At 37.6% G+C, this 19942-nt stretch overlaps 1 protein-coding gene across 1 annotated transcript in view; it reads right to left on the reverse strand.

Moving 5' to 3' along the window:
• Positions 1–19942, reverse strand: part of IL1RAPL1 (interleukin 1 receptor accessory protein like 1) — a 1360593-nt gene that overhangs the window by 544995 nt on the left and 795656 nt on the right. The gene's annotated exons all lie outside the window — the stretch shown is intronic.

The following is a 19942-nucleotide window of genomic DNA, read 5'->3' on the forward strand; positions in this document are numbered from 1 at the left end:
AGGCTGCTCAATTCTTGTAGTATGGGTTGTCTTGGTAAGTGGAGACATTATCAGTGAATATGGGAAGAAAAGTCTTGGGTAAAAGTACTGCACACTCACTATCTTTATAGACTCAAATGCATTTGGGTTGGGACCTGGAGTTCAGGTTGTCAGACAAGATAAACATCCTAATGTACTATGTAAGCATATGGACCCCATCCTGATAGGTTCTACATAATCAGCTCATTAAATCAGTGCCTCATTCTACAACTTGTTGGTTCCTAAATCAAGTTTCTAACTTGAAATACATGAGAAGAGAAATCATGTTCAGAGATCTCCTTGAAAGAGTTGGGCCAAAGGAAGTTTTCCTGTAAAGTGCACTATTTGGGTTTGCCATTTAAGTCTCTGCACATTCAATGAACACTGCTATGGGTCAGGCACGGTCATGTAGGCAGTGAGAAAAAAGAGAAGCATAAAACATCAAATTCAAGGTTTTATAGAGAACTTCTTATGTGGTAAGTGCCCAACAGCTCATTTGTATACTTGGTTATCAAAGTTCTGGATTTGAGTTTTACTGCTTACTATTTCTGCAATGTTGGGCAACTCATTTAATCCCTCAGAACCTTAGGTGGGGGTGGTGGGACAACATGTGTCTGAGTTTGGCCTGTCACCGGTGCTCAGTAACGTTGGCTCTTCTCACTCTGCACTGGTGCACACAGATCACAGTCCCCTAGTTCTCCTCCTTATTCAGCCAAGATATTTGCCATTTAAACAGCCACTTGATTCAAATTTTTGTTTTTTGTTGTTGTTGTTTTTTTTTTTAAATGGCAATATGACAAGACGAGAATAGCCAGAAAATAGGTAGGTTGGTTGTGGTATAATAAAAATATATATTTGGTCTTAGTTCCTGGCACAGATCTCCTGAAACTCCTAGAACCATCAGAGCAATAGGAGTGGAGTGTCTCTGAGTATTCAAAGTGAGCCCCTTTTAATCACCTTTGAGTTTATGTTAATGAGATGCCTTAGGATGAAGCCCTTAGAAAGCCTCAGAATGGGGCTGGTTACCAGAAAGACCAAGTGTTCAGAGGATTGGAATGTTTAACTCCAGCCATGGACCCTAAGGCAAGTGGGCAGGAGCTTCAGGTGAAGCTCTATAAAAACTCTAGAACAACAAAGGTTGACGAGTTTGGGTGGATGAACCGTGGAGGTTCTAGGAGGGGGGCATGCCTGGAGATGGCATGGAAGTCCTGTGCCGCTTCCTCCACACTGTGCCCTACATGCCTCTTCCATCTGACTGTTCATTTCCACCCTTTGAGATACCCTTTGTAATAAATTGACAATAGCGCGTCAACTGCTTCCTGAGTTTGTGAGCCATTCTAGCAAATGACTGAGTCCAAGGAGGGGGTTGTGAGAATCTCTGATTCGTAGCCAGTCTGTCAGAAGCACAGGTGACAGCCTGGACTTGCACTGCTGTCTGAGTTGTGAGGCAGGAGGCAGTCTGGTGGGACTGAGTCCTCAACCTGTGGGGTGTGATGTTATCTCCTATAGATAGTGTCAGAACAGATTTGAACTGTAGCATAAACAGCTGGTGTTGCAAAATCCCTTGGTGTGGAAAACCCCCCACATACCTGGTGTCAGAAGTACTGAGAATAGAGCAGAAAAAGAGAGTTTTCCTTTACCGTTATTTATTTCGCTTTATATTGGGTAACAAAGAAAAGTGCCGCAAAATTATTATGCAGAATGATTAAATATTGATGTCTCTACTTCGTATAATAGCCTAGAAGCACATCTAAAATACTTCACAGGTAAAACCTTTAACCTTTAAACAAAGTCAGTCAGTAAAATGGTCCTGGAAGAATGTGTTCAGAGATTTTGTTAGAATGATAAAACATAGTATAGTCCCTGCTCTCAGGCCCTTGTAATCCAGAAGTGATACACAAGTAAACAGCTGAAATTCAATGTGATAAGCACTACAGAAAGATAGTGTGCACCACCACAACAGCGTCAAAGAAAGAATCAAGACTTCTTAAGTTGTGATACCTGGTTGTCTTAAAGAATGAGAAAGAATTCGGCAAGTTTACAGGGAACAGTACGCACAAAGGCTTGAAGACATGCAACAACTTGATATGTTAGAGGAATTGCAAATAATTTGGTGTGGCTGGACTCCAGAGTAGTTATAAAGGAACAGCAGGCACTGAGACCAGAGAGGTGTGCAGAAGCCAGAAGGAGAGTCACGTAAGCCACAGCAGAATGTGGACTTTATGCTGGGAAATGAAGACAATGGGATTTTGGAGAGATTTTTCTGATGGCAGTGAGAAAAATGGATTGGAGAGAACAGAGGACTAGGTGCAGTGAGAAAATTAGAAAGCAACATCATTCATTCCGGAGAAACATGGCCGCTCCAAAGGCAATGACCACTGAGACAGGAAGGAGGAATCATGCTCAAATTATATTAAAGATACAGAATCGCTACAACAGTGAAGGAGCAAAGGAAAGAGAGAGGTATCCAAGATGATGAAGAACTTTTCTCAGATGAGTATATGAAAAGTAGAGTCAATCTTTCGGCATGGAAAATACTGAAGGGAAAAAAAAAAACAGCTTTGAGAGAAAAGAAAGTGTGCTAAATTTTAGCTTGAGCTTCACACCCAAGTGGAAAAAATATCCTCTTTGGGTTTGCCAGAAATATTGCTCATGCATTATTTATTAATTTTACTCCAGCACAGACTAGAACATGCTCTTTATAGGCTCATTTTAAGGTAATTTTTTCAGAAAAAATAATTATCCAAGGTAAGCAATTAACTATCCTAGGACATATCCCAATGTAGCAGTAAGAAAATACCCACGTTTTAGAATAATACTGATATTTGTACACATTAGAATTCTTAAAGAACAGACTTTTCTAAGAAGTAAATCAGTGAATTCTAAATTTGAATGAACACTCCACATGAATGTTTTAAATTCATGAGTCTTAGGTTTTCTTTCTCCTCAAACTACTAATTACTATTGTTTGTTTGTTTTTCTACACCTTCTTTTATCAAATGCCAGACATTTTTTTATACAAACAGGGCTGAGTCAAGAGCAAGATCTCAAAAGCCCAGCTGTAAAAGATTCAGATTCCAGCTTGATCGCTCAGTACTTTTGACAAGGAGAGAAAGTTACTTGACTCCTGAGGCTGCCATCTTCTCCTCATTTGTATAAAGAGAAAGTAATACTAAAAACCTTGGAGGTTGTTTTGGGAATCAAACATGCTAAAACACAGAAAGAGCTTAGGGCAGGGCCAGTCTTCCAGAGAGCACTGAGTAAGTTAGATACTATCGGTACTACACCCCTTGTCCCTATTTCCTTTAGATTTCCATTTCCCAGTACAGCCACCAAGTGTTTTTAGAAGGCAGGTTAGACAGACAACATGGCCATGATGATGCCTTCAGTTCTTCAGTGCTTAATTAATGTCAAGCATAAGAATCCAGAAAGGTCCTTCTATTTTTCATCTGGGATATGTGAGCGGGCTGGAGAAGAAGGAGTAAACCTGATGAAAAATACAGACTTCCCACCCCACCATCCCTTTCTCCTTTCTATAGATGCAACTGACCACCGATTTTCAGAAAGTAGCTCCAGATGAGCACACTTAGGTGTTCTTATTTTCCTGACTTTCACTCCCCAGCTCTGGGAGGTGACTGCTGATTTACAACTGTCTGGTAATGTCTGGAATCCCAGACTCCCCAGGATAGCACTATTTTCAAATTACTTTCAATGTTTTAATACTTGTTTACTGTTTCTGTTCATCAGGAGGTGATATAAAAAGCTAAAAATAAAGCAGCATCCAATGAACACGATACTCCTATTTACCGAGAAGAGCTAACAGGAAGCAAGCAACTTGTGACACATTAATAAACATATGATCCCTGTGAGGGGAATTACACACTCTCAAAGTAAACAGTACCATCCGCCATCATCAAATTTGCAGCATGACTGCTATGGCACCCTGGCTCTGTGCATCAGGGAAATACCATGTGATGGGGTAAATGGGGTAAGGCAAGGCTCCTACAGGACTTCCGGTGAAAAACAAAAGCACATATTTACTCGGCTTCTATTGTTTAGAATGGATGGGCTGTCATCTAGGCAAAAAGCTAAATCATGACTACTAGCTTCCATGTTTATAAAGTGGCTAGAGGGGCGCCTGGGTGGCTTGGTCGGTTGAGCGCCCGACTTCGGCTCAGGTCATGATCTCACGGTCTGTGAGTTCGAGCCCTGCATCGGGCTCTGTGCTGACAGCTCAGAGCCTGGAGCCTGTTTCAGATTCTGTGTCTCCCTCTCTCTCTGCCCCTCCCCTGTTCATGCTCTGTCTCTCTCTGTCTCAAAAATAAATAAATGTTAAAAAAAAAAAATTTTTTTTATAAAGTGGCTAGAGAGACAGGATATACATGTATGTGGAGAAAACACTTGTTCTTTACTGATATTCAATACTCAGTTGACTTTGGAAGTCAGTACAGTGCATTCAAGTTCTCCAAGGGTTTCTGAGCAGTGTGCTACCTTGAAAGAGACAAAGATTCAATAATATTATTGTGGATTAAAAAAAAAAAAAAAACTAGCTCTACTCTACTTCAATGATAAAAAATACAATATTAATTTCAAAAAAGACCTAGTTTTCGCTGGCAAAGGTGACCTGAAGTACAGACCAAATACACAGCATGTATTGTACAAATAGTTCACACAGATTTCCTTCATTTACCCAGCTGAGGTTACAGCAAAGTAACCCAATGCCTAAAGAAGTCAATGATTTACCCAAGTTCTACTATCCATTTAGTGGCAAAAAAAATAGGATTAGAACTCACATCTCGTAACTTCTAATTCTATATACTGGAGATTATTAGTGCTGGATATATATATATACATGTGTGTATATATGTATATGTGTATATATACACACATGTATATATGTATATGTGTATATGCATATATGTACATATATATGTGTGTGTGTGTGCATATATATATATATATATATATATATATATATTCAACATTGTTTAAAACAAAATAAAGTTACCCACTCTTAGCCCCTGGTTTTTATATTATTTTGTACCCCCAAATAGATGTCTTCTGGAGAAAGGGAAAATGTGATCTAAGTTGGATTTCTTTGAAAATTTGGGTCTTAAATCCCTCAAGTTTAATAAGGACTAAAAGGGAGCAAGCGACAGGTCTTAAAGAAATATTATGGTGTTTTTCAGGTCCTTCTACTATGTACTTTTTACATATTTACATACTTGTCAACGAGCTGGCTTCTGAAAGAACTGCCTTAGAGTCCTGTCTTACAAGGGAGGGAAAAAACCATCTAACCTTAAACCAATACAAAGACTAAGAACTAACAAATATATTAAAACATAATTAAGAAGCAAATGTATGACACAAATATAAAATGAAAATAACTTCTGTAAGTACAGACTTTGGAAGTCAGTACAGTGCATTCAAGTTCTCTAAGGGTTTCTGAGCAATGTGCTACCTTGAAAGAGACAAAGATTCTGAATTGCCATGCATAGGAGCTATCACAGATTTAAAAAATTCATCTTTTAAAGGATGCAACACTACACGACTATAGATCAAGGCGTGGCAATGTGGGTAGTCCAGACAGGAGGTAAGAAAGAAAACTGTGTGTGAAAAGGGAAATTTTGTATATTACCTGATTAGCTGATAGAGTATAATAAAAACCATACGACACCACACGTTAAGGGTAGCACAGTTACAATTATTCTGTAATCACACCTCCTATGCATGATCATGTGTAGTGTTGAATGTCTCCTACTCTAACAGAATTACCAGTAACATGATAGTTAAATAGATCCTCTAACAGACTCACTAACTACTTGGTCTGTCTATTATGTTAATTCTCAGGTCTCTAGGGAAAATCATAACATTTCCATAGTATTTGGAAATGTTTTCCCACATAACGAAGGGCTGAGAAAGACAGGAATTTGAACAATGGTTTTAAAGGATTAAGTTGTTCTCTGCTTCTCTGTTTCTTACGGTCTACTCTAACATTTACTGGTCATTTCTTAAGTGTAATCTTCTGTATATAATTGTTTTGTACAAATAAAAGCACAAAGTATTTTTAAAGTGTCAAAAATATTTGCCCATGGAAAGACATCTCTGAATCAGTTACTGCAGACCTGAAATTTGACCATAGTGTCTAATCATTAGTTGTGAAACTAACATGTGAGGAATCAAAAATGTAAGGGTTGGATTGTGGAGGGAACATCTTACAGTTTGTTAAGGCTTAAATATGCTCTGACAGTTTATTTCTAATCTTAAAGCCTTCCAATTTTTTCCTATACTTTAATGTTTTCTCAGTGTTTACCATGATGCCTGAAGCAAAGCATGTGGCCCCTCTGTTACATCTGATCTTTCTTACACATACTATGCTTATGGCTACTGGCACAAAATGTGAGATTTGTTTGGATTAGGTTTTCTTTTGAGAAGAGCTCCGGAGGACCTATTGATTTAACTGTGCTTGAAATCAGCCCTTCTAACAAGATTACAGAGAGACCATTGAGCAAATGATAAGACTAAAAATGCCAGTTTACTGCCTTTTGATTTGAAGTTCTGTTTTCTAAAAATTTAACTGGTACACTGAACTTCATCTACAGTCTTATGTCAACTATAAATTCAAAATAATTATCTCTGTCTTTTTTGGTGAAAAGTAATTAATAGAATTTTGCCATTTCTGTTTTCCTAGCCTAAGATTCTTGAAAGACTAGAGTTGAAAAGTCCTCGGTATATGGAATTCTAGTCCAATATTTCTCTGCCTGAGCTATCCTTGGGTGTGAGGACTTTTGAACTTCACAATTAGATTCCAAGGTCTCCTTCCTGACCTCTGCTTGAGGATGAAGAGGGACACAGCAAAGCAAAAATAAATACGTGTCCCTGAAAGGAAAATGAGGCCCAGAACGTGGGTTCAAGGTCACATAAATTACAAATAATTTTCTCAAGAAAGCTTATCCATCTTATCCTTTTGTTTATTTTCCCCATAACAATCTCAATTTTTTAAAATTTGATTTAAATCCACCTTAGTTAACATATAGTGTAATAATGATTTCAGGAGGAGAATAGAGTGATTCATCACTTACATACGACACCCAATGCTCATCCCAACAAGTGCCCTCCTTAATGCCCATCATCCATTGTGCCTATCCTCCCACCCAACACCCCTCCAGCAATCCTCAGTTTGTTCTCTGTATTTAAGAGCCTCTTACGGTTTGGCTCTCTCTCTGTTTTTATCTTATTTTTCCTTCGCTTCCCCTATGTTCATCTGTTTTGTTTCTTACATTCACATATGAGTGAAATCATAAGATATTTATCTTTCTCTGGCTGACTTCTTTCACTTAGCATAATACAATCTCGATTTGTAGTCATTTATTTCCAGTTATTTTGCTGCCTCCTCTGTTAACAGGCATTCTTCTTACAGTATATAAAATGAAGGAGTTAGCTCTATGCTGTTTGAATTATTAGAAGCATATTTTTTTAACTGAGGTAAAAGGAATACAACATGGAATTAACCATTAACCATTTGAAAGTGTACAATTAAGTGTCATTCAGTACATCCATCGTGCTGTGCAACCATCATCTCTACCTAGTTCTAAGACATTTTCATCATCCCCAAAAGAAACCCATAACTATTAGCAAGTACTCCCTATTCCCCCATTCCCAAAGCCCCCAGCAACCATCAATCTGCTTTCTGTCTTCATGGATTTGCTTATTAGGAATATTTCATATAAATGGAATCATATAATGTGTGGATTTTTGCACCTGGCTTCTTTCACTCAGCATAAAGTATTCAAGGTTCACCCACACTGTCGTATGCATCTACCTGTATGCCATTCCATTTTTGGGCTAAGAGCCGACCGCACAGATATACCAATGTAGTTCATTTGTACACGAGCAGATGGACATCTGAATTTGTTTCCACATTTTGGCTATGGAAAGTAATGTTCCTATGAATGTTCATGTACAAGTATTTGTTTGAGTCCCTTTTTTTAATACTTTTGGGACTATACCTTGGGGTAGACATGTTGGGTCATGTGGTTATTCTACATCTCAGTTTTGGACAAATCAAGCACTTCTTTTTTTAAGCTCTTCTACCCCTTCTGAATACGAGTTTCTGCTGCCAAATGGAGACGAAAGCATTAGAGAAACATGGTCACTGACTATTGTGGCTCAAAACTTAAAAGGCCCAATGACTTTTTAAGTGCCTAGCACTGTGCCAGGCACTGGGGAGGCGTTGTCAGTAAATATTTGTGAAATGAATCAGTAAACTCTTAGCCAAGGGCTATCAAGTTCTGATTACATTTCTTCTTTGATTCATCTCTTTAAACAACTCTCATGTATACCCCACCAAACTAGTTTTTACCCCCTTTTGTTTTATACTTCTTTGAAATGGCATGCACTTCTGGATAGTGGATGGGGCAAGAAAACGTGTCCTCTCGGCCCGGCAGAAACTTGTAAAGATTTCCTGGTACTGAATAGCTATCTGCCATCACCTGGTTATCTCATTCTCTCACCCTGTATGCCTAGTTGGCCTTCTCGATTAGAAAGATAAGAAAAAGGGAGAATCAACGTGTGAGCCATGCTTGGGTCAGTTATAAATCACTTTTGTTTTTCTCCCCAAGCATCACATAGGCAGCTTTTAATACAGTGAGTCTAGCAGTTCTTATACTGTTAGAAATCTTGCTCCCAGCTGTTGTACAGAAGTGACCTAGGATCCAGATGCTTAGCTAATCTTGTACCCCATCTCCTCATTTTATAATCTAAATTCCAGGGAAAGTTGTAACAGAGTAAAACAAAATCTATATTCATCTTTAAAGAAGACCGAAAGCTACCAAGGTTCGCTGAAATTTTACCCATTCACAAATAGATTTTTCAGAGTTAGATTAATAACATTTAAACATATGAAAACATGGTTTTTTTCCCCTTCCTGTATAGTCCTGTATATACAGGACTATATATATCCTGTATATACAGTCCCCTTCCTGTATATATGGACTATGTCAGGAAACAGGCCCCATAATCAGTGGGGGTTTTTTTCTGCTAATACTTCTTTAAATATTTTCTAAATGTCATAATGGCATATGCTTTATTCAGCTTTACTTAGGTCAATATTACCTGATAATAACTTTGCTTTCTTTAACTTCACAAGAAAAATACAATATATAAACTGTAAAGAGAGTAAATAATTATTAAGGACATTTAGATCATATTTCTAATTACACGTATAAGACAAAAACTGAATCTATTCCATAAAATTGATACGGGTGCATATTTCTGGACTCTAGAGACTGGTGTTATTTTAAAGATAGAATGCTTACTAGAAGTCATGATCAGAGTTTCATGTAAAGACTGATCTCTTTGAACTTGGCATGCTGAGAAACTAGCCTGATTGCTGCAGACACAAAGGGGACATAATAGCAGGCTTGTATCCAGGAAAACTATTCCTCATCCAAGAGAGTTTTGGAAGAAAAGGAAGAGGAAGCCAGGTATGTTCCCTGAAAAAGAGATGAGGCTACCACCCTTGACCCAACATGTTCATACCACTAGCTCGGTGCTCAAATTTGAAGGTAACATGTGAGATCTTGCTTGCTTTTTCCATGACACTCTAATTTCACTTTTTGGATTCTTCCACCGATTTTTCTCCTGGAACAGTTTGAAATAGTTTCTTTCTGTATAAATTCAGTATATTTCCTTTTACCCTTCCCAGAGTAAAGGCATACTACTTGATAAACACAAAATAAAATCATTCAGCCCAACAGAGAACACTCAACATAATATAGGAATAAATGTATAACATCATTTATTACATGAGTCAATTACCTATCATTTATTGACCATTAAAACTTTATTCATTTAGTGAACACATATTTGCTGAGCAAAGACTGTGTCTGGCCCAGCTGGGGATAAAGCAGTGAACAAGCAAAGTACTTGCCTTTATGGAGGTTATATTTTACTGAGAGGAAATGGTGGAGGGAGGAATACCGTACCAAAAGCTTTATACAATACCACTTCACAGACACTAGAACGGCTATTATAAAAAAATGGAAAATAACAAGTTTTGGCAAAAATATGGGAGAAAATGGAACCCTCGTGCATTGCTGGTGGGAATAGAAGATGGTGCAGTTCCTCAAAAAGTTAAACACAGAGTTACCAAATGATCTAGCAATTCTACCCCTAGCTATATACCTGAAACAACTGAAAGCAGGGACTTCAACAGCTACTTGTCTATCAATGTTCATAGTAGCATTACTCACAGCACCAAAACACAGAAACAACACAAACATTCATCAAAACGTGAACGGGTAAACAAAATGTGGTATATAAATACAGCAGAACAGTATTTGGTCTTTAACAAGAATAACATCCTGATACCTGATGCAACACGGATAAGCCTTAAAAACATTATGCTAAGTGAAATAAGTCAGACACAAAAGGACAAACATTGTATAATTCCACTTACATATCTACAATAAGCAAACTCAGACAGACAAAAGTAAAACAGAAGTTACCTGATCTGAGGGAAAGAAAGGTACTGAATTTGTTTGGAATGATAAAAATTTCCTGGCAATGAATAGTGGTGATGGTTGCACCACATTGTGAATGTACGTAATGCCACTAACATGTATGATTAAAAATGGTTGGAATGGAAACTTCTATGTTATGTATATTTTACCAGGATCAAAAAAAACCCATTAAATTGTACATTCTGGATGTATGAATTATATGGCTTGTGAATATCTCAATAAAGGCATTATTTTTTAAAAAGTTTTCACGCATTCTGTCATCTCATCTTCCTCTATGTAATCACATTTAACCTTCATATTTTAAATATCATTTCTGTTTTTGACTTCTGTGTCTGTATCTCCAGCTCTGATTTCTCTGTCAACTCTAGATTTACATGTCCAGTTGCCTATTTATCATACCTACTTGAAAACTAAAAAGTTACTTCAGACGTAACGACCTAACGTGCCCCGGAAACAAATCTCTACTTTTACTCTCAAATCTACTCTTCCCCTGGCCTCCCATATCTCACGAATAGCCACACCATTCACCGAACTGCTCAAGCAAAATAGCTAGAATTCTTTCAGACGCTATAGTGTCATCCCGACAAAACTAGCATGAGGACAGTGAGGGGGTACCAAAGACAAAATAATTAAGGTAAATGATATTTCAATCCAATGTTTAAAAAATAAAATTAATACCAAAAATCCATGAGAACAATAAAGGTTTCACAGTCTTAACTGTACCACTCTGCTTTATATGTATCCTATCAATGATCACTAATTGATATTTCCTTCATTTTATTTCTGTGTATAGGTATATATTTCATCTTCCATTCAGTGTAAGTACCATGAGAGCAGGAGTTTAATCTGCCTTGTTCACCACTTCATCGCATGAAGTTGTGCTCCATTTACCAGGCTCTCCTACTGGCTGAGTTCAAAGGTGAATTTTTCCAAGAGAGGATCTGTCATTTCAGGTTCTGGAATTGGTTGTACGGCCTCCTTCCTCTCTTCTTCCCCCTAGACAGAGGGGTGCCTGTGGCTTCCCACTGTTGCTAACCCCTGGAATGCCTCGTGTTATGCCATTTCAGCTCTTCTATCGTATTTATAACCCATTTTGCATATTAAACGTCCCCTAATGAACTATTTGGAATGTATTTGTTTTAACCAACTAGATCCTGGCCACTACAGTAGTTTAGGCAACAAACATCTGAGTATGTGTTTTTTTTTTAATTTTTAACATTTATTCATTTTTGAGAGATAGAGAGAGATAGAGCATGAGTGGGGAAGGGGCAGAGAGAGAGGGAGACACAGCTGGCAGCACAGAGCCTGACGCGGGGCACGAACTCACAAACCATGAGATCATGACCTGAGCCAAAGTCAGGCGCTTAACCGACTGAGCCACCTGGGCACCCCCAAACATCTGAGTGTTTAATCAACATTATACATAAATTCCTGAAAGTCTTTCATGAGGTAAAATAAAAAGATAAGCAAATTATATAGTTATGTATTCGCAAAAAGTACAAATAACGATGTATAAACACCACACATTTAATAAATTAAGGCACTTTTGCATATTCTTATCTATGAGGAAAGTCTTTTACTGATATTCTACAATGAAAAAAGGGCAGAATCAAACAGTGAGTTAGTTTAATTTAAAGGCAGAATCAAACATTTTTGGGGAGAGACGTTTTTATTCTATATGACATGCAAATTTTGCAGTTGGTTTCTTTTCAATACTTCTTATGAAGTTTTAATATCAATTTCAATCAATAGTAATTTTTAGATTTTTCTGACTAGAAAGAAGAGCCATTAATCTGGATCACCTACAATTCACTAAAAGAACCAATGGTTTAAATGCCAGCAAACTGATAACTTTCCTTGGCAAAAATAGGACATTTTTAGAAAAAAAGGTCTAATAATTTTTATTTCTTTATAAATATAAACATGCTTACAATGTGACAATTGTAGTAAAAAATTTTTGTCAACAAAGAATGTAGGAAGAAAATCCTCTACACTCTGATTGCCAGAATATAATGCTATACAGTCCTGTTAGAGGTATGATTAAAAGTGTTAAGAACAAAACACAAGTGGGACTAATATTACCCAAATATGAAAAAAAATACAAGAGGAGGAGGCTTGCATGGGCAGAAGAAGCCACCAACATGCTGTGTGATTACGGACAGGTAACTAGTCTTCTCTGAACTTCAGTTACCTGATCATAAAATTATAAAGGTAATTAATTTCCTATCCTTGCTGTGAGAAGCAAAGAGCATCCTAATGTAAACATACTTTGTAATGGACAAACAGCTACTTAACATGTATCACTGCTGTTTCTGTGATGTGCAGTGATGGCTTCATCCCTTAGATGATTGTCAACCTCACTACATGTCTTGAACCTTCTCACTTCTGCCCAATGTTATTTCATATGGCCTTCATTACTCATAATATTTCACCACTGGCTACATATGGAATTTATACCAAGGTCACCACTTTTTAAAAGCTTAATCTCCTTTTCAGCAGTACCTCATAAAAGAGATAAATCAGATAGCCCTTGATATTTAGTCTCCTTATCCTACTGTGAATGCAGTGTTCTTCCATTTCTGTTCTCCAGATCCAGCTACTCATTTTTATAGAAAAGTTCAATATAAACAGAATGCCCTTTCTGGCACTGAAGTCCCATACATTTGAAATTCGCTTAAACTTGTCTCATAGTATTGCCAGAAGGACCTGCAGTTGACCTGAGGCATAAAGTGGAAAGTATCCATAGGTGCAGCAGTAGGGAGAAAAATAAATAAATGGAACAGCAATAAAGGAGGCCTTGCCCTTTATTAGCTTTGCTCTTTCCTTGGTTTTAGATGGAAGAATCACCAATGAGATTCTAGAACTGGATGGTTAAATATTTGCAGTTGTCAACAGCTGTGTTCATGGAACATTCATTTTGAAATTCAGTATTTTCAGAAGCATGGGTCACATGCAAAACATTTATCCCTAGCCAGAGGATAGGTGGAATAATTACACAGGAGACTTTGCCACAGTCAGCTGTCAAACCTACTTAGCTGTCAATACTATAAGGTTATTTCTCATGTTCTTCTCATATGAAATGACTGTCACAAAGAATTGAAAATGGCTTTATTGTATGCATGGATTCCAATTATGATATCTGCTTCTTCCTTAAAAAGTCCATTATGATAATAGCCAGAGATGGAAAATGCTTATGGAATGGAGGAGTTCAATCCTATTATATTCAGTCTTATCAGAATGCAGGGCCTTCCCACATTATTCTTCATACACACATGAAGAATATCATAACGATTAACTGGACATCTTTTATTTGAGTGCTTTCTTGAAGCCACAATTGATACAACAGCACTGTAATCATTCCCACTCTCAAAACCCTTCTGTTCACTAGTCTATTAAATACAATTGCAATGGACTACCTTGGTGGCTAATTTGAAAAAACTATTACATTGCTTTCCGCTTCTGGTTTCCCTTACTAATATGGATTTATTTGGAATACAAACTGTACGAAGTACTGCTGCCTAATTTGACTTTGTAGTTACTGATGTCTTTATTTACCACTTATTATGTCTACAATGTATAAAGCACATAACACGAATAAGTCATTAATTTGCATTGTGGCCTTGGGTACATTAGTTTCTCATTTGTCAAATAACAATCTACATGAAGGTTTACATCCTTTCCTGAAATTCCAAAATGATATTGTTGATACTATCATTGTGCATGTTTACATTTACCTGATCCATTCAGTGCATTATTGAGAAATTTTACAGAGGGAGTCTTTGTGTGCATGTTTGTATACTCTGTGTACCTGTACCTTAGCTCTTTCCCTTCACTAATACAAATCATTCAGTAATATTGTAAACTATTCTAATTTTCTCAACACAGGCTCATCCCTTTCTATACTATGGTCTCGGTCTCCTCTCCATTATTTCTCAGAAAATGTTGTTACTAGTGTTATCAATAATCTCCCGACTTTCAGTCATTATCTGGCTCAAGCACAATATGACATTTAATAATGTTTATGTCCATTCATCTTGAGATTTTATTACAGGGCCTTTTCCTGGTTTTCCTTTTGTGCTTCTATTCATTCACTCCTTTCCCCTTAAATGCCAGAATTTCCCTAGGTTTTTGTCCTCGCTATTCATTCCCGCTTGAGTGCTCTTATGTTACAAAGTGGTACTCAGAATGAAATACAGCTACCCCGATTGATAGATAACAGTTGTGCCCTGGTAGTGTAGGAAGTAACAGAGGAAATGTTGCACTTTTTCAAAATAAATGGAAAAGTAAGTAAATTTTTAATGAGTATATGCTAATAGTGGAAAATTCTCACCTATGATCCCCAGCTACCCTGAAGCCAAATCGAGGGTCAGATCCTGGTACCAGGTTCTTTGCTGCCCACAGGATTTCATCCAGTTAAGACCCTCAACAACAATGTGTAACACCTGTCTGTTTCCCCACACCAGTAGCTAACAAGATAAGCTCTAAAGTGCTTTCATCTTTGGCAATACAGTAGGTAAAAACAGGTCTTTTATTTTAGTCTTAACTTACAATTCTATTATTTGTAAGGCTGAATGTCTTTTCATATACTTAGGTGGTATTTATATTCCTTCTTTGATCATTTTGACCTCTTCTTTCCTCCTGGGTTACTGATCTTATTTTTATTAATTTGTAGACAGTTTTTGAGACTAAATTATGAGACAGGAAATACTGAGAAACACTTTGGGACCAGGCAGATTAGACCACCAGTTATTGAGGTATCAAAAGAAAGGAGCATAGGCACACCTGGGTGGCTCAGTCGGTTAAGCGTCGGACTTCAGCTCAGGTCATGATTTCATGGTTCTTGAGTTTGAGCCCCACGTCGGGCTCTGTGCTGACAGCTCACAGCCTGGAACTTGCTTTGGATTCTGTGTCTCCCTCTCTCTCTGCCCCTCCCTTACTTGTGCTCTGTCTCTCAAAAATGAATAAATGTTTGAAAAAGAAAGAAAGCAAGCAAGCAAGAAAGAAAGAGGCATAGAAAAAGCATATGACCAGAAGTGGTCATCCCTTCTCAGGAAGAGAGTGCGGTACCTTTGAGAGGAAATGTGTCCTTTGAAACCTAACGGTGAAGGGTGGGGGAGGAAATGCTGCCTAAAAATAAAGGGCTCTAATAAACCAAGATATTGTCAAAGAATAAGAAACCAGACTTGTGAAAGAAAAGACCATTTTCTAAAAACTACTACCACCACTACCAACAATAAAAACAATAAAATCTATGTGTGTAGATAATAACAGCAAATGAAGGTGGTCTTGAAATATGAAATGAAGTAAGCCGTGTGATCTCCCTGCCCTAGCCACCTCAAAAGTGTCTTCTATTGCTGGTTCAGGGCAAAAAGCCATTGAGTATCAGTTAAGCAGGTAAAACCATTGTAAAATACATCTGCACACAGAGGCGCCTGGGTAGCTCCGTTGGTTAAGTGTCCGACTCTTTTTTTTCTCTTTTTTTTTTTTTTTATAATTTTTTTTTTCAACGTTTTTTATTTATTTTTGGGACAGAGAGAGACAGAGCATGAACGGGGGAGGGGCAGAGAGAGAGGGAGACACAGAATCAGAAACAGGCTCCAGGCTCCGAGCCATCGGCCCAGAGCCTGACGCGGGGCTCGAACTCACGGACCGCGAGATCGTGACCTGGCTGAAGTCGGAGGCTTAACCGACTGCGCCACCCAGGCGCCCCTAGTGTCCGACTCTTGATCTCAGCTCGGATCATGATCTCAGTGTTCATGGGTTCAGGCCATGCATTTGGCTCTGTGCTGAGAGTGCTAAGCCTGCTTGGGATTCTCTCTCCCTCTCTCTGCTCCTCCCCCATTCTCTCTCTCTCAAAATAAATAAACTGAAAAAAAAAAAAACCCACATCTGCACACATACACATCCACACTTGCACACAGCAGAGGAAAATTTTAACACAATACCCCAAAAGGAATTTTATACTTAAATAAGCGATTGCAGAATTAGAAAAACACTATGATCATAAAATTGAAAAAAAAAAAAACAACCTCCAAAAAGAAAATGACAAATCTCAGGGAAATGTGAAACAGGAGCTAATCAAATTCAGGAGAGGTAGAACATGAATGAGGACTAAATTGCAAGGTGCTTGTGGTAAGCGGAATTTTTAAATGGCCAGTGAAAGATGACCCACTCTAATTTTCAGCATGCTTAAATATAAGACTTATTACTCCTTTCGTTACGTTATATGGCACCATAACTTAAAATAGGGAAGATGATTCCATATTCTCCAGATGGGCCCTTAAAAGCATAGAGCTTTCTCTAGCTGGTAGCAAAAGAGGAAGTCTGAGACCCTTGAAGCATGAAAAGGATTCAATATGCCATCACTGGCTTAAAGATGGAGGAAGACACTTGACAACAAATAGGAGCAACTGTGAGGAGATAAGAGTGGTCCCTGGCTGACAATCAGGAAGAAAATAGGAACCTTAATCCTATAACCACAAGAATCTAAATTTAGCCAACCACTTGATATGGATTCTTCCCCAGATATTCCAGTTAAAAGCCTGGCCCAGGCAACCTAGACTCTTGACTTGTGAGACCCAAAGCTCAGCCTGCCCTGTGTTCTGACCAACAGAACTGTAAGAAAACAAAAATGGGTTTTATTTTTGGCCACTAAGTTTGTGGTAACTTGTTATGGCAGCAATAGTAAATTGAGTTCCCAAGGGAGAACAGGTATAACCACCATTAACATAGGCTTATAAAGGATAGAATAGAAAAGAGAAAAAAAATACAAAAACGTTTAGAAAGAATGTGACAGAAAAGACACAAATAGATGATCCAGCATACTTATAACTGAAATCCCTGAAAGGAAAGAAAAAAAAAACAAAACAAATCAAAGGAATATAAATGTTTTAAGACTCCACTCAAAGAAAACTTTGCTGAAATAAAAACTCTGGATTTACATATTAAAAGAACCCAACACATAACAGGCAAAAAAGAGAAAGGATGGTTAAATCCAAGAAATACCTTATCAAAACCATTATGCTTTAAAACCAACAAAACACTCTGCACTGGCAGAGCAGTCTCGAAAGACAAAAGCAACCTACAGAATGGGAGAACATATTTGCAAATGACACATCTGATAAAGGGTTAGCATCCAAAATATATAAATAAACTTATATAAGTCAATACCCCAAAAACAAACAATCCAATTTAAAAATGGACAGAAGAGGGGCACCTGGGTGGCTCAGTCGATTAGGCATCCGACTTCGGCTCAGGTCATGATCTCATGGTTTGTGGGTTCAAGACCACGTTGGGCTCTGTGCTGACAGTTCAGAGCCTGGAGCCGGCTTTAGATTCTGGGTGGCCCTCTCTCTCTGCCCCTGCCCTGCTCACATTCTGTCTCTCTCTCTTTCAACAATAAAATAAACATTAAAAATTAAAAAAAATAAAAATAATAAAAATGGACAGAAGACATGACCAGACATTTCTCCAAAGAAGACATCCAGATGGCCAAGAAACATAAGAAAAGATGCTCGTTATCACTCATCTTTAGGAAACTACAGATCAAGACTCTGATGGGGGCTCCTGGGTGTCTCAGCTAGTTAAGCTTCTGACTCGGTTTTGGCTCAGGTCATGATCTCATGGAGTTTGAGTCTTGCATTGGGCTCCTCACTGAGAGTGCAGAGACTGCTTGGGATTCTCTCTCTCCCTCTCTCTCCGCCCCTCCCTGGTGTGCGTGCATGCGCTCTCTCGCTCTCTCTCTCAAAATACATAAACTTTCAAAAGACTACAATGGGATGTCACCTCATACCTGTCATAATGGCTAAAACAAAAGGCACAAGAAACAACAGGTGGTGAGGATGTGGAGAAAGGGAAACGCTCTTGCACTGTTGGTGGGAATGCAAACTGGTACAGCCACTGTGAAAAAACAGTATGGAGGCTCCTCAAAAAGGTAAAAATAGAACTACCTTATAATCTAGTGGGCTTTTACCCTCCCCAAATACAAAACATTACCTCAAAAAGAGACATGCACCCCTATGTTTATAGCAGCATTATTTACAATAGCCAAGATATGAAAACAGCCTGTGTCCATCGACTGATGAATGGATAAAGATGTGGTATATATATACAATGGAGTATCATTCAACCATAAAAAAGAATGAAATCTTTCCATGTACAAAGACATGGAAGGAGCTAGAGTGTATATTCTAAGTGAAATAAGTCAGAGAATGACAAATGCCATATGATTTTACTCATATGTAGAATTTAAGAAACAAAAGAGCAAGGGAAAGAAAAAGAGAGAGACAAGTCAAGAAACAAACGATTCTTTTTTTCTCTAATGAGAACAAACTGATGGTTATCAGAGGGGAGGTGGGGGGGGGATGGGTGAAATACATGATGGGGATTAAGGAGCACACTTGTCATGAGGAGCACAGGATGATGTATGGAATTGTTGAATCACCAAATTGTGCAGTTGAAAATAACATAACACTGTATGTTAACCATCCTGTAAATAAAATAAAATAAAATAAAATAAAATAAAATAAAATAAAATAAAATAAAATAAAATAAAAATAACATCCTCTGAACCTTCAGAGAAAAAGCCAAGTCACTTACAAAAAAAGAAAACACAAAGCCCAACAAGGGCAGAGTAACATTTTCAAGAATGTAAAGGACAGAGTATGAGCCAAGATTTTTTACCAGCAAGGTTTTAAACATTAAAAAAAAAAAAAGAATGTCAGGAAATATTGTACATATAAACGCTTCCTACAAATAGAGAATGTTACAATGTTACAATGGACAATGTTACACTGTAAGGACAGAGAAGGATCTGGAGAAGTTTTGGTAGTGAGCATACTTAACTGAAGTTCCGGTACTAAAATAAACACAGTATTAAGTATTATCGTCGTAAGAATAACGAATAAATGCTATTTTCTCTGATGAAGTATTAATAACACACCTAAAAAATGCAGAGAGAAGGAAGAAAGGAGTAGAGAGTAACCTGATTCATTAACATATAGGTGAGAATTAAAATATTTACAGCTGACCTAACAGTATAAATCGAGGTAAGATAAAAGAGGAGTAAAATCACATAGTGGTATCAGTGTAAAAATAACTGGTGGGAACAACAACAACAAAAAAGAACAGAGAATAAAAAATAGTATGGCAGAGCTGTAGGATCTTTTTATATTAAGGATATTTATGTATTCTGATTTCTAGCTCAAATATCTTTGGTCAGTTTGTTGTCACTAATTTTATTTTGACTGACATGAAGACTGGCTACTATTTCTTTGTAATAATTATATCAATCATTTTATAACTTCTGGATTTTGTGACTTTTAGAAAGACCTTTTCTATGCTGCAATTACAAATATTTTAAAATTTTTCAGTATTTTCTTCCAGTACTTGTGTAGTCTCAT

This window comes from Panthera onca, chromosome X, assembly GCF_046562875.1.
Source record: "Panthera onca isolate mPanOnc1 chromosome X, mPanOnc1 haplotype 2, whole genome shotgun sequence".
NCBI classification, from domain to species: domain Eukaryota; kingdom Metazoa; phylum Chordata; class Mammalia; order Carnivora; family Felidae; genus Panthera; species Panthera onca.